We start from the raw sequence: 10,861 nt of genomic DNA, 5'->3' as shown, positions 1-10,861 counted from the left end.
AGGGTTTTGCTTTATATTAGTAATATTTAACATCTCATGTTTACCAGAGTAATGAATTATTCGAGCAGATTAGTTGCATACTTGCACTCCTCATCATAATCCATGATTTCCAAATTGCGTTCTAAGCAGAAAGCCAGAAAGGGACTATATTTCCCTCCACAAGACGAGAGTTTTGATCCTCCACACAGAGCACTAATTCTCGTCTTTATTGATTTAACAAAACTTTTCTTCTTTGGTACGGTTCATGCAAAATTACACGACGAGCCATGTGAAAGAGTTTAATTACTGAAAGTTGGCTATGTTATTAGTTATCTAAATAGCACAATTATAAGATTAAATTCCTATAATTTACTTTTTTTTTTAATCTGTTGTAGAATAAACTACAATTTTGGCTTTTAAAAGGTCTAATTTCATCAGAAATATATTTCTAAACAATAAAATGACATTTTAACCCTTCAAATATGTTTTTAATTTTGTAAATTTGCTTAGGAATTTGAGATCTTTAATTTGTCATCCAAAATTGGTATTTTAATGTTAAAGTAAAAAGTAAAGTATTATTTTGATTTTAATGTTTGGACAAAATTTTAAATTGATTCTTAAAATTTCAAACGTTTTATTTTTATCTCAAACAAATTTAAACAGATTTAATATTCTTATGCTGATAAATTTGACATGAATAAAATGAGAGACGTAGATATAAACAACGTTATTAATTAAGTCATCTTTTTATTTCCATGTTAGAAAAAATAACTAAAACATTCTTTAAACACAGACGCGCAACTCGCGCTAACACTGCCTGTTATTTTCCGACTGTACGATTATCTCGATCACTTTTTCACATTAAGTCTCGAGGCAACGAATTCAGATTGTGCCTTTGGTCAAGGAGGTCCAGAGGATGATCCTACGAATGAGTTTGAAATTGGACAACAATTATGAAAATAAAGAGGAAGTTATTATGGCATTTAAGGTATATAACATTTAGGTCAAGGCCGTATATGTTGTACAGTGCATTCAGTTTTGGTCAGGATGTTAATAGAGCATACGTATTTCTTATCACCGAAAGTGGAAAAAATGGAAAGTGAGGAGATACAATGGTCCTTGTACTTGCATGCAACCATCAATAAGCCAAGACCATGGAAGGTTGGATTCGAAGGTTATTACTCAACATATATTCATAATGGTCAAAGCAGACCCAATGATCAGCATAAGAGTTCTGCAAGAATTTGTTGAGAATCACTTTGGTTACAAAGCATCCTACAGAAAGGTTTGGCTTGCAAGTCGCAAAATAGAGAGTCATTGCTAAGATATATGGACATTGGGAGAAATCATTCAATGATCTTCCTAGGTGGTTATTCGCAATGTAGATGTACTTACCCAATAAGATTCATTACATCGCCTTTAGTTACGTATGCTAAATTAAATATTGATATGTGGTGCGGTAATTTACAACCACACTTATTAACCGACAAGTGCACCGGGTCGTACCAAGTAATACCTTACGTGAGTAAGGGTCGATCCCACGAGGATTGATGGATTAAGTAACAATGGTATTTGATAGGCAGCTTTTCCAAGTTTTACAAGAACTCAAATAGAAAGAGGGTCATACTTCCGTTCCACCCAAATTCATAAAATAAAGAGCGAAAATAATTCTTAAATTTAAATCCATACATAAATTAAAATAGAAAAAGTAATAAAATCAATCCATACAAATAGACAGAGCTCCTAACCTTAACAATGGATGTTTAGTTGCTCATGGAAAAGAGAAAATAAGAATTCAGGTAAAATGTATTGAGTTACAATCTAATAGCACCAGATCCCTTTTTATAACTAATCCTAATAAATTTAAAATCTGATATTGAAAATTAAATTTAAAATAATATATTTTCCTAATTTAAGATTTGATTTTAAATTTGAATTAATTAACAGATCTTCAGTTGATGGGTGGGGACCACTTGTTCTGTCCATTCTGCAGCTTCTAATCTGTGTTTTCTGGGCTGAAAATTGAGTTAAGACAGCCCAAAAATCGCCCCCAGCGTTTTTCTGTATTTTCTGCACATGGCGCATGTGACACGTCCGCGTCATCCACGCGTTCGCGTCATTTGTGCAGATTTCAGTCCACGCGATCGCGTCAGGCACGCGATCGCGTTATTGCGATTTCCTCCATTCCGCGCGGTCGCGTGAGCCATGCGTCCGCGTCGGTATTCGCTGGTAATCTCCTTGGCTTCTTCTCTTTCTCTGCAGAAACTCCATCAAATTCCGCCAAATATTACCTAAAATAAACAGTATTGTACAAAACTCAAAATAGCATCCATAGTGGCTAAAATATAATTAATTCTTAATTAAATTCAACAATTTAGATGCAAATTCACTAGGAAAAGATAGACAAGATGCTCACGTATCACAACACCAAACTTAAACTGTTGCTTCTCCTCAAGCAACCAAAACTAATATAAGCTTAGGATGTGAATTTGCATGAGAATGAGAGTTCGATTAAGCTCATGTCTCTTCTTATAGTGGGGTTTATAACTGCAATCCTGAATAGTTTTGGCATCTCACTTTATCCTTTGAAGTTCAGAATGATTGGCATCCATAGGAACTCAGAATTCAGATAGTGTTATTGACTCTCCTCGTTTAGTATGTTGATTCTTGAACACAGCTATTTTATGAGTCTTAGCTGTGACCCTAAGCATTTTGTTTTCCAGTATTACCACCGGATACATAAATGCCACAGACACATAACTGGGTGAACCTTTTCAGATTGTGACTCAGCTTTGCTGGAGTCCCCAGTTAGAGGTGCCCAGAGTTCTTAAGCACACTCTTTTTGCTTTGGACCACGACTTTAACCGCTGAGTCTCAAGCTTTTCACTTGACACCTTCACGCCACAAGCACATAGTTAGGGACAACTTGATTTAGCCGCTTAGGCCAGGATTTTATTTCTTAGGGCCCTCCTATCCATTAATGCTCAAAGTCTTGGATCCTTTTTTACCCTTTGTCTTTTAGTTTAAAGGGTTATTGGTTTTTTCTTCTTGCTTTTTCTTTTTCTTGTTTTTTTTTCTTTATTTTAAATTTTTTTGCAAAACAAAGTAGCAGGAAACCGGAACATAACATAGAAAAAGAGGGGAGGAATAAAAAATGAAAGGAACTCAACCACCTTAATTATCCTAGCAGTCGCTTTATTCTTCAGATTGTGCTCCTTCGCGAAGATGATTCGCCTCCCTTTTGTACTAGAAAGCCTATAAGCGCAGCGTCAACACCAAACTTAAAGGTTTGCTTGTCCTCAAGCAAAGAAGAACTGAAAATAGAAGAGACAAATATGAAAATGAAAGAAAAGAATTAAAAGGATAAGAGAATAAGAGAGAATTAGGATTGGGAGAGAGAGAGAGAAAGAAAACTGGGCGGCGCAAGCGACGCGTTCGTGTCAATGACGCGATCGCGTACGTCGCAGAACTTCCTTAATAACGCGTCAGCGTCAGGCACGCGATCGCGTGCCCTGAGTTTTGCGCGATTTGCGCGAAGCCAGCCGCGCGCCCGCGTGACTTTCTGTTCGCATGGCTTGGGAGCCACATTTTCCTATGACGCGTTCGCGTCATGCACGCGTTCGCGTGGATGATCATTTATGCAATTGACGCGGACGCATCGGGCACGCGTCCGTGTGACCAAATTTGTGCTTTTAGCAAACTTTTTGCCTCAAGCCAGCTTAACTCTCTGTCCAGACACCTTCTACGTCGATTTTTCGGGTCACGCGTCCGCGTGGGTGACGCGGTCGCGTGAAGTGGCAAAAATCATAAATGACACGGTCGCGTGAGCCATGCATCCGCGTGGGCTTGTTTGTGCTAGAGGCATCATTCTTGCGCCACTCCCGCTCAACTCTCTGTTCAAATTTATTTTTCACGCACACATGATTGACGCGTTCGCGTTAATGACGCGATCGCGTCGTGTGCCTCTCTTTTTTTTTTTTAAATATAGCTTGAGGTGTTCGGTTCCTGGAAGAACATAGCTGCATGATCAGAAAATTAGTAAGAACTCAATAAAAATAAAATAACTAAGAAAAACTACTACGAAAAATAGCGAAGGATACGAAATTATCGGGTTGCCTCCCGACAAGCGCTTCTTTAACGTCACTAGCTTGACAATCAACTCTGTTTGTTCAGTAGATGAGTGGACCTCTGGCGATCAATTTCGCCTCCAAGATAGTGTTTCAACCTCTGGCCATTCACTGTAAATTTACTGTCAGAATTCTCTTCTTGGATTTCCACATAACCATATGATGAAGCTCTGGTAACCACAAACGGTCCTGACCACCAAAATTTCAGCTTCCCGGGAAAGAATTTGAGCCTTGAATTATATAGAAGCACTCTTTGTCCTGGCTCAAAGACTCTAATGGCAATCTTCTTGTCATGCAGTAGCTTGGTTCTCTCCTTATAGAGCTTGGCATTCTCATAGGCTGAATATCTGAATCAAGATTTAGATACCTAATTGCCCAATAAGCCTTGTGCTCCAGCTCAACTGGCAAGTGACAGGCTTTGCCATAGACCAACTGATATGGGGACATGCCAATGGGAGTCTTGTATGCTGTCCGGTATGCCCAGAGAGCATCATCAAGCTTCCTAGACCAGTCCTTTCTTGAAACACTGACGGTCTTCTCTAGAATCCTTTTGAGTTCCCTGTTGGAAACTTCAACCTATCCACTTGTCTGAGGGTGATAGGGGGTTGCCACTTTATGACGGACTCCATATCTATGCAGAAGAGAGTCCAGCTGTCTGTTACAGAAGTGGCTTCCACCATCACTAATGAGTGTCCTTGGGACACCAAACTGACTAAAGATATATCTTTGAAGAAAGCTCATTACCACCTTGGCATCATTGGTGGGTAGAGCTACAGCTTCCACCCACTTGGACACATAATTAACTGCCACTAGAATATAGTTATTTGAATGTGAGGGTGGAAAAGGTCCAATGAAATCAATACCCCACACATCAAACAACTCAACCTCAAGAATCCCCTGCTGTGGCATTTCATGGTTGGCAGGGAGGTTCGTTGCTTTTTCACATCTGTCACAGTGCTTTACAAATGCTCTTGAGTCTCTGAAGAGAGTCGGCTAGTAAAACCCACTTTGAAGGACCTTTGTAGCTGTCCTTTCACCACCAAAGTGGCCTCCATACTCAGAACCATGACAGTGCCAAAGAATCTGCTATTTTTCTTCATCTGGGACACACCTCCGGATAATTCCATCTGAACACCTTTTAAAAAGGTATGGTTCCTCCCAAATGTAGTACTTTGCATCAGTCAATAGCTTCTTCACTTGTTGCCTACTGTACTTCCTTGGAATAAAATTCATGGCCTTATAATTTGCAATGTCTGCAAACCATGAAGCCTACTGAATGAGGAATAATTGCTCATCCGAAAATGTCTCAGTTACAGCTGTGGGTGATTGCACTCCTGCTTTAGGCTCAATTCTGGAGAGATGGTCAGCTACTTGATTTTCTGACCCTTTTCTGTCTTTTATTTCAATATCAAACTCCTAAAGGAGCAACACCTATCTGATTAATCTTGGTTTAGAATCCTGTTTGGTTAGAAGGTACTTCAAAGCAGCATGGTCAGTATAAACAATAACCTTAGAACCAAGTAAATAGGAGCTAAACTTATCAACAGCATACACAACAGCTAATAATTCCTTTTCTATAGTTGTGTAATTCTTTTGAGCATCATTTAACACACGACTTGCATAATAAATGACATGTACAAGCTTACCATGCCTCTGTCCTAAAACAGCTCCTATAGCAAAATCACTAGCATCACACATTAATTTAAATGGTAAATCCCAGTCAGGGGGAGCTATAATGGGAGCAGAAGTAAGGTTTGCTTTCAGAGTTTCAAAAGCATGCAGACAATCAGAATTAAAGACAAAAGGAACATCAACAACCAACAGGTTGCTCAATGGTTTAGCAATTTTAGAAAAATCCTTTATAAATCTTCTATAAAATCCTGCATGACCCAAGAAACTCCTAATTGCCTTAACATTAGTTGGTGGTGGTAATTTTTCAATTACCTCCACCTTTGCTCTATCAACCTCAATTCCCTTACTTGAAATCCGGTGTCCAAGAACAATGCCTTCTGTAACCATAAAATGGCATTTTTCCCAATTTAAAACAAGGTTTGATTCTTGACACCGTTTCAAGACAAGAGATAAATGTTTAAGGCATGATGCAAAAGAATTACCAAAAACAAAAAATTCATCCATAAATATTTCAATAAACTTTTCAACCATATCAGAAAAAATTGAAAGCATACACCTCTGAAAAGTTGCTGGAGCATTGCAAAGACCAAATGGCATTCTTCTGTAAGCAAATACTCCAAAGGGGCATGTGAATGCTGTCTTCTCTTGATCTTGAGGGTCCACTGCAATTTGATTATATCCAGAATATCCATCTAGAAAACAATAAAAAGCATGACCAGCTAACCTTTCAAGCATCTAATCAATGAAAGGGAGGGGAAAATGATCCTTCCTTGTAGCAGTGTTGAGCCTCCTGTAATCTATGCACATTCTCCATCCCGTGACTGTTCTTGTAGGAATAAGCTCATTCTTTTCATTCTGGATCACTGTCATCCCTCCTTTCTTGGGAACTACCTGCACAGGACTTACCCAAGGACTGTCAGAAATAGGGTAAATAATACCTGCTTCCCATAATTTCATTACCTCTTTTTGGACCACTTCTTTCATAGTTGGATTGAGTCTCCTTTGTGGTTGCACAACTGGTTTAGCATCATCTTCAAGAAGGATCTTGTGCATACACCTGGTTGGACTAATCCCCTTTAAGTCACTAATGGTCCACCCAAGAGCTGTTTTATGGCTTCTGAGCACTGAAATAAGCGCCTCTTCCTCTTCAGGCTTCAGGGAAGAGCTAATAATTACTGGATATGAATCATTTTCACCCAAGAACACATATTTCAGAGAAGGGGGTAAGGGTTTGAGCTCAAGCTTGGGGACTTTTTCCTCTTTTATTGGCGTGTTCATCAGCTCCTTTTGGGGTGGTAAATCATCAACTTCAACTAATTCGTAGTCAGAATTAGGGTCTAGAACATCATCAAGTACCTCAGCTTTCAGTACTTCTTGAACAAGTGGTTCAATAACATCTATTTTCATACACCCCTCAGAATCATTGGGGTGCTTGAGGGCTTCAAAAATATTGAGGACCACCTGTTCTTCATTGACCCTCAGGGTTAATTCACCCTTTTGTACATCAATCAGAGCTCTACCTGTAGCTAAAAAGGGTCTACCAAGTATAATAGAGGGTTTTACCTCCTCTTCCATGTCTAATATAACAAAATCAACAGGAAAAATAAATAGTCCTACTTTAACAAGTAAATCTTCAACCACAGCTACAGGTAATTTAATAGAAAGATCAGCAAGTTGAAGAGAAATACGAGTAGGTTTTACCTCTTCAATTTGAAGCTTTTTCATCACTGAAAGTGGCATGAGGTTGATGCTAGCTCCAAGATCACATAAAGCTCTCTGAATACCGACTTCTCCAATGGTGCAAGGAATGACAAAACTCCCTGGGTCTGGCATTTTCTCAGGAAGGGTGTGTTGAATAATAGCACTGCATTCCTTGGTTAACACCACGGTTTCTTGCTCCTTCCAATTCCTCTTGTGGGTCAACAATTCTTTCATAAATTTAGCATAGAGAGGCATTTGCTCCAGAGCCTCTGCAAAAGGGATGTTGATCTGCAGCTTCTTAAAGACATCTAAAAATTTAGAGAATTGCTTTTCTTTGGATGCCTTCTGAAGCCTCTGAGGATATGGTATTTTCGGCTTGTATTCAGGGGCCTTTGGTAAGGTGGGATAAGTGTCAAGAGAGTCAGAAAACGGGTTGTCTGCACGCTTAGGTGGGGCGTGCTCTACCTCTTCCTTCTTCTCCTCTGGAGCTTCCTTTTCAACTGGATCTTCATTGACCTTATTCTCAGAACCAGCTACCTTACCACTTCTCAATTGAATAGCCTTGCAATCTTCTCTTGGGTTCACCACTGTATCACCAGGGAATGTATTTGAAGACCTTTCAGGTAATTGCTTGCTCATTTGACCCATTTGTACCTCTAAGTTTCTAATGGAGGCTCTGATTTCTTGCACGAAACTCATCATCACTCCCACTTAGAATCTTCTTGGGATTTAGAATTTGCCTGCTGAGGTTGTTGTTGCTGAGACTGAGATTGGAGGTTATTATAGTTGTTCTGTTAAAAACCGCCCTGAGAACTATTGTTGAAGTTCTGAGGTCTCTGAGGTTGATCTCTCCACCCAAAATTTGGGTGATTCCTCCACCCCTGATTGTATGTCTTAGAATACGGATCATTGTTGGGATTTCTAGGACCACTCCCCATGTAATTCACCTATTCAGAAGAGGGTTGAGCATAATCATAATTATCATTTTGTATAAAGTTACCTGTCATGTCATAGGAGGTCTCTTGGGGTGGATTTTGAGTGTTGATAGCTGAGACTTGCATGCCACCCATCTGTTGAGTAAGTAGATTTATCTGCTGAGACATAAGCTTGTTCTGAGCAAGAAGAGCATTAACAGCTTCTACTTCCAACACGCCTCTCTTCTAAGAGGTCTCAGAGTTCATAGGATTCCTGTTAGATGAGTACAGATATTGGTTGCTTGCAACCAATTCAATCAGCTCAATAGTCTCCTCTGGTATCTTCTTCTTGTGCAATGAATCGCCTGCAGAAGTGTCTAGGCTCATCTTTGACATCTCTCCTAAGCCTTCATAAAAGATATCCAGTTGAGTCCACTTGGAGAACATGTCCGGAGGGCATTGCCTAGTCAGCAGCTTGTACCTTTCCCAAGCTTCATAAAGAGTTTCACCCTCCTTTTGCTTGAAAGTCTGAACCTCCAACCTAAGCTTAGTCAGCTTCTTTGGTGGGAAAAATTTAGTGAGAAATTCCGTGACAACCTTTTCCCACGTATTCAGACTCTCCTTTGGTTGGGAATCTAGCCATAGCTTTGCTTTATCCCTCAGAGCAAACGGGAAAAGCATTAGTTTGTACACCTCTGGGTTCACTCCATTTGTCTTCACAGTATCACATATCTGCAGAAAATCAGATATAAATTGATTTGGATCTTCATGAGGAAGACTATGATACTGGTAATTTTGTTGCACCAGGGTGACCAATTGTGGCTTCAACTCAAAGTTGTTTGCAGTTATAGGAGGCACCACAATACTTTTTCCATAAAGATCCGCAGTAGGGGCAGAATAAGAGCCAAGCACTCTCCTCTGTTGATCATCCCCATTCGGATTTACCACATTGGCATTAGCATTATTTGCCATAGTGGATTCTGCAGCCTTGCAAAGTCTTGCTTGTTGTAAACGTTGCCTGAAAGTTCTTTCAGGTTCAGGATCAAAGTCTAAGAGCTGTTCTTTGTCTCTATTCCTGCGCATACACAAGCAGAAAACAAGAAAAAAAAAACGGGACTCTCTACGTCAGAGTGCAGAGAAGTCCCTGTGAGGTAATCTGTGTAAAATAAAAATACTAAATAAATAACTAAAAAATTCGAAAATTTAAAAGAAAAAAATTAAACAGAAAAATTAAAATAACATTAACTAAGTAACACCAAACTTAAATTCAGAAATTAAGAAAAGAAAAATATTCAATCACAATCGATCCCCGGCAACGGCGCCAAAAACTTGGTGCGGTAATTTACAACCACACTTACTAACCGGCAAGTGCACCGGGTCGTATCAAGTAATACCTTACGTGAGTAAGGGTCGATCCCACGAGAATTGATGGATTAAGCAACAATGGTATTTGATAGGCTTAGTTAGACAAACAGAAAATAGTGTTGAGATGCAGTATAAAAGACATTAAACAATATAAAAAATATTAAAGATAGACAGATAAATAAGTTGGGAATAAAATATGGAGAAGATAGTTAAGGTTTCAGAGTTATCTATTTTTCCGGATTAATTTTTCTCACTAACTATTTTAATCATGTAGGATTTAATTTATGGCAAACTATATGTGACTAGACCCCAATTTCTTGGTCAATTAATTCCAATTAGAGGGTGATAATCAAATTCCAGTTTATATGCCACAAAAACTCTAATTATCCAAAAATAAAAGGATTATATGTCACGTATCCCGTTAAATCCAAATAATTAAAATTTAGGAGAATATGTTTTCAAGCTGTTGTTCAAGTAAAGAGCTTTTCCAAGTTTTACAAGAACTCAAATAGAAAGAGGGTCATACTTCCGTTCCACCCAAATTCATAAAATAAAGAACGAAAACAATTTTTAAATATAAATTCATACATAAATTAAAATAGAAAAAGTAATAAAATCAATCCATACAAATAGACAGAGCTCCTAACCTTAACAATGGATGTTTAGTTGCTCATGGAAAAGAGAAAATAAGGATTCAGGTAAAATGTACCGAGTTATAATCTGATAGCACCAGATCCCTTTTTATAACTAATCCTAATAAATTTAAAATCTGATATTAAAAATTAAACTTAAAATAATATCTTTTCCTAATTTAAGATTTGAATTTAAATTTGAATTAATTAACATTCAGTTGATGGGTGGGGACCACTTGTTCTGTCCATTCTGCAGCTTCTAATATGTGTTTTCTGGGCTGAAAATTGAGTTAAGACAGCCCAGAAATCGCCCCCAGCGTTTTCCTGCATTTTCTGCACGTAGCGCATGTGACGCGTCCGCGTCGTCCACTCGTTCGCATCATTTGTGCAGATTTCAGTCCACGCGATCGCGTCAGGCACGCGATCGCGTTATTGCGATTTCCTCCATTCCGCGCGGTCGCGTGAGCCATGCGTCCGCGTCGGTATTCGCTGGTAATCTCCTTGGCTTCTT

The sequence above is a fragment of the Arachis ipaensis genome, chromosome B01, assembly GCF_000816755.2.
Source record: "Arachis ipaensis cultivar K30076 chromosome B01, Araip1.1, whole genome shotgun sequence".
Taxonomy (NCBI): Eukaryota; Viridiplantae; Streptophyta; class Magnoliopsida; order Fabales; family Fabaceae; genus Arachis; species Arachis ipaensis.
This window is presented reverse-complemented; position numbering follows the sequence as displayed.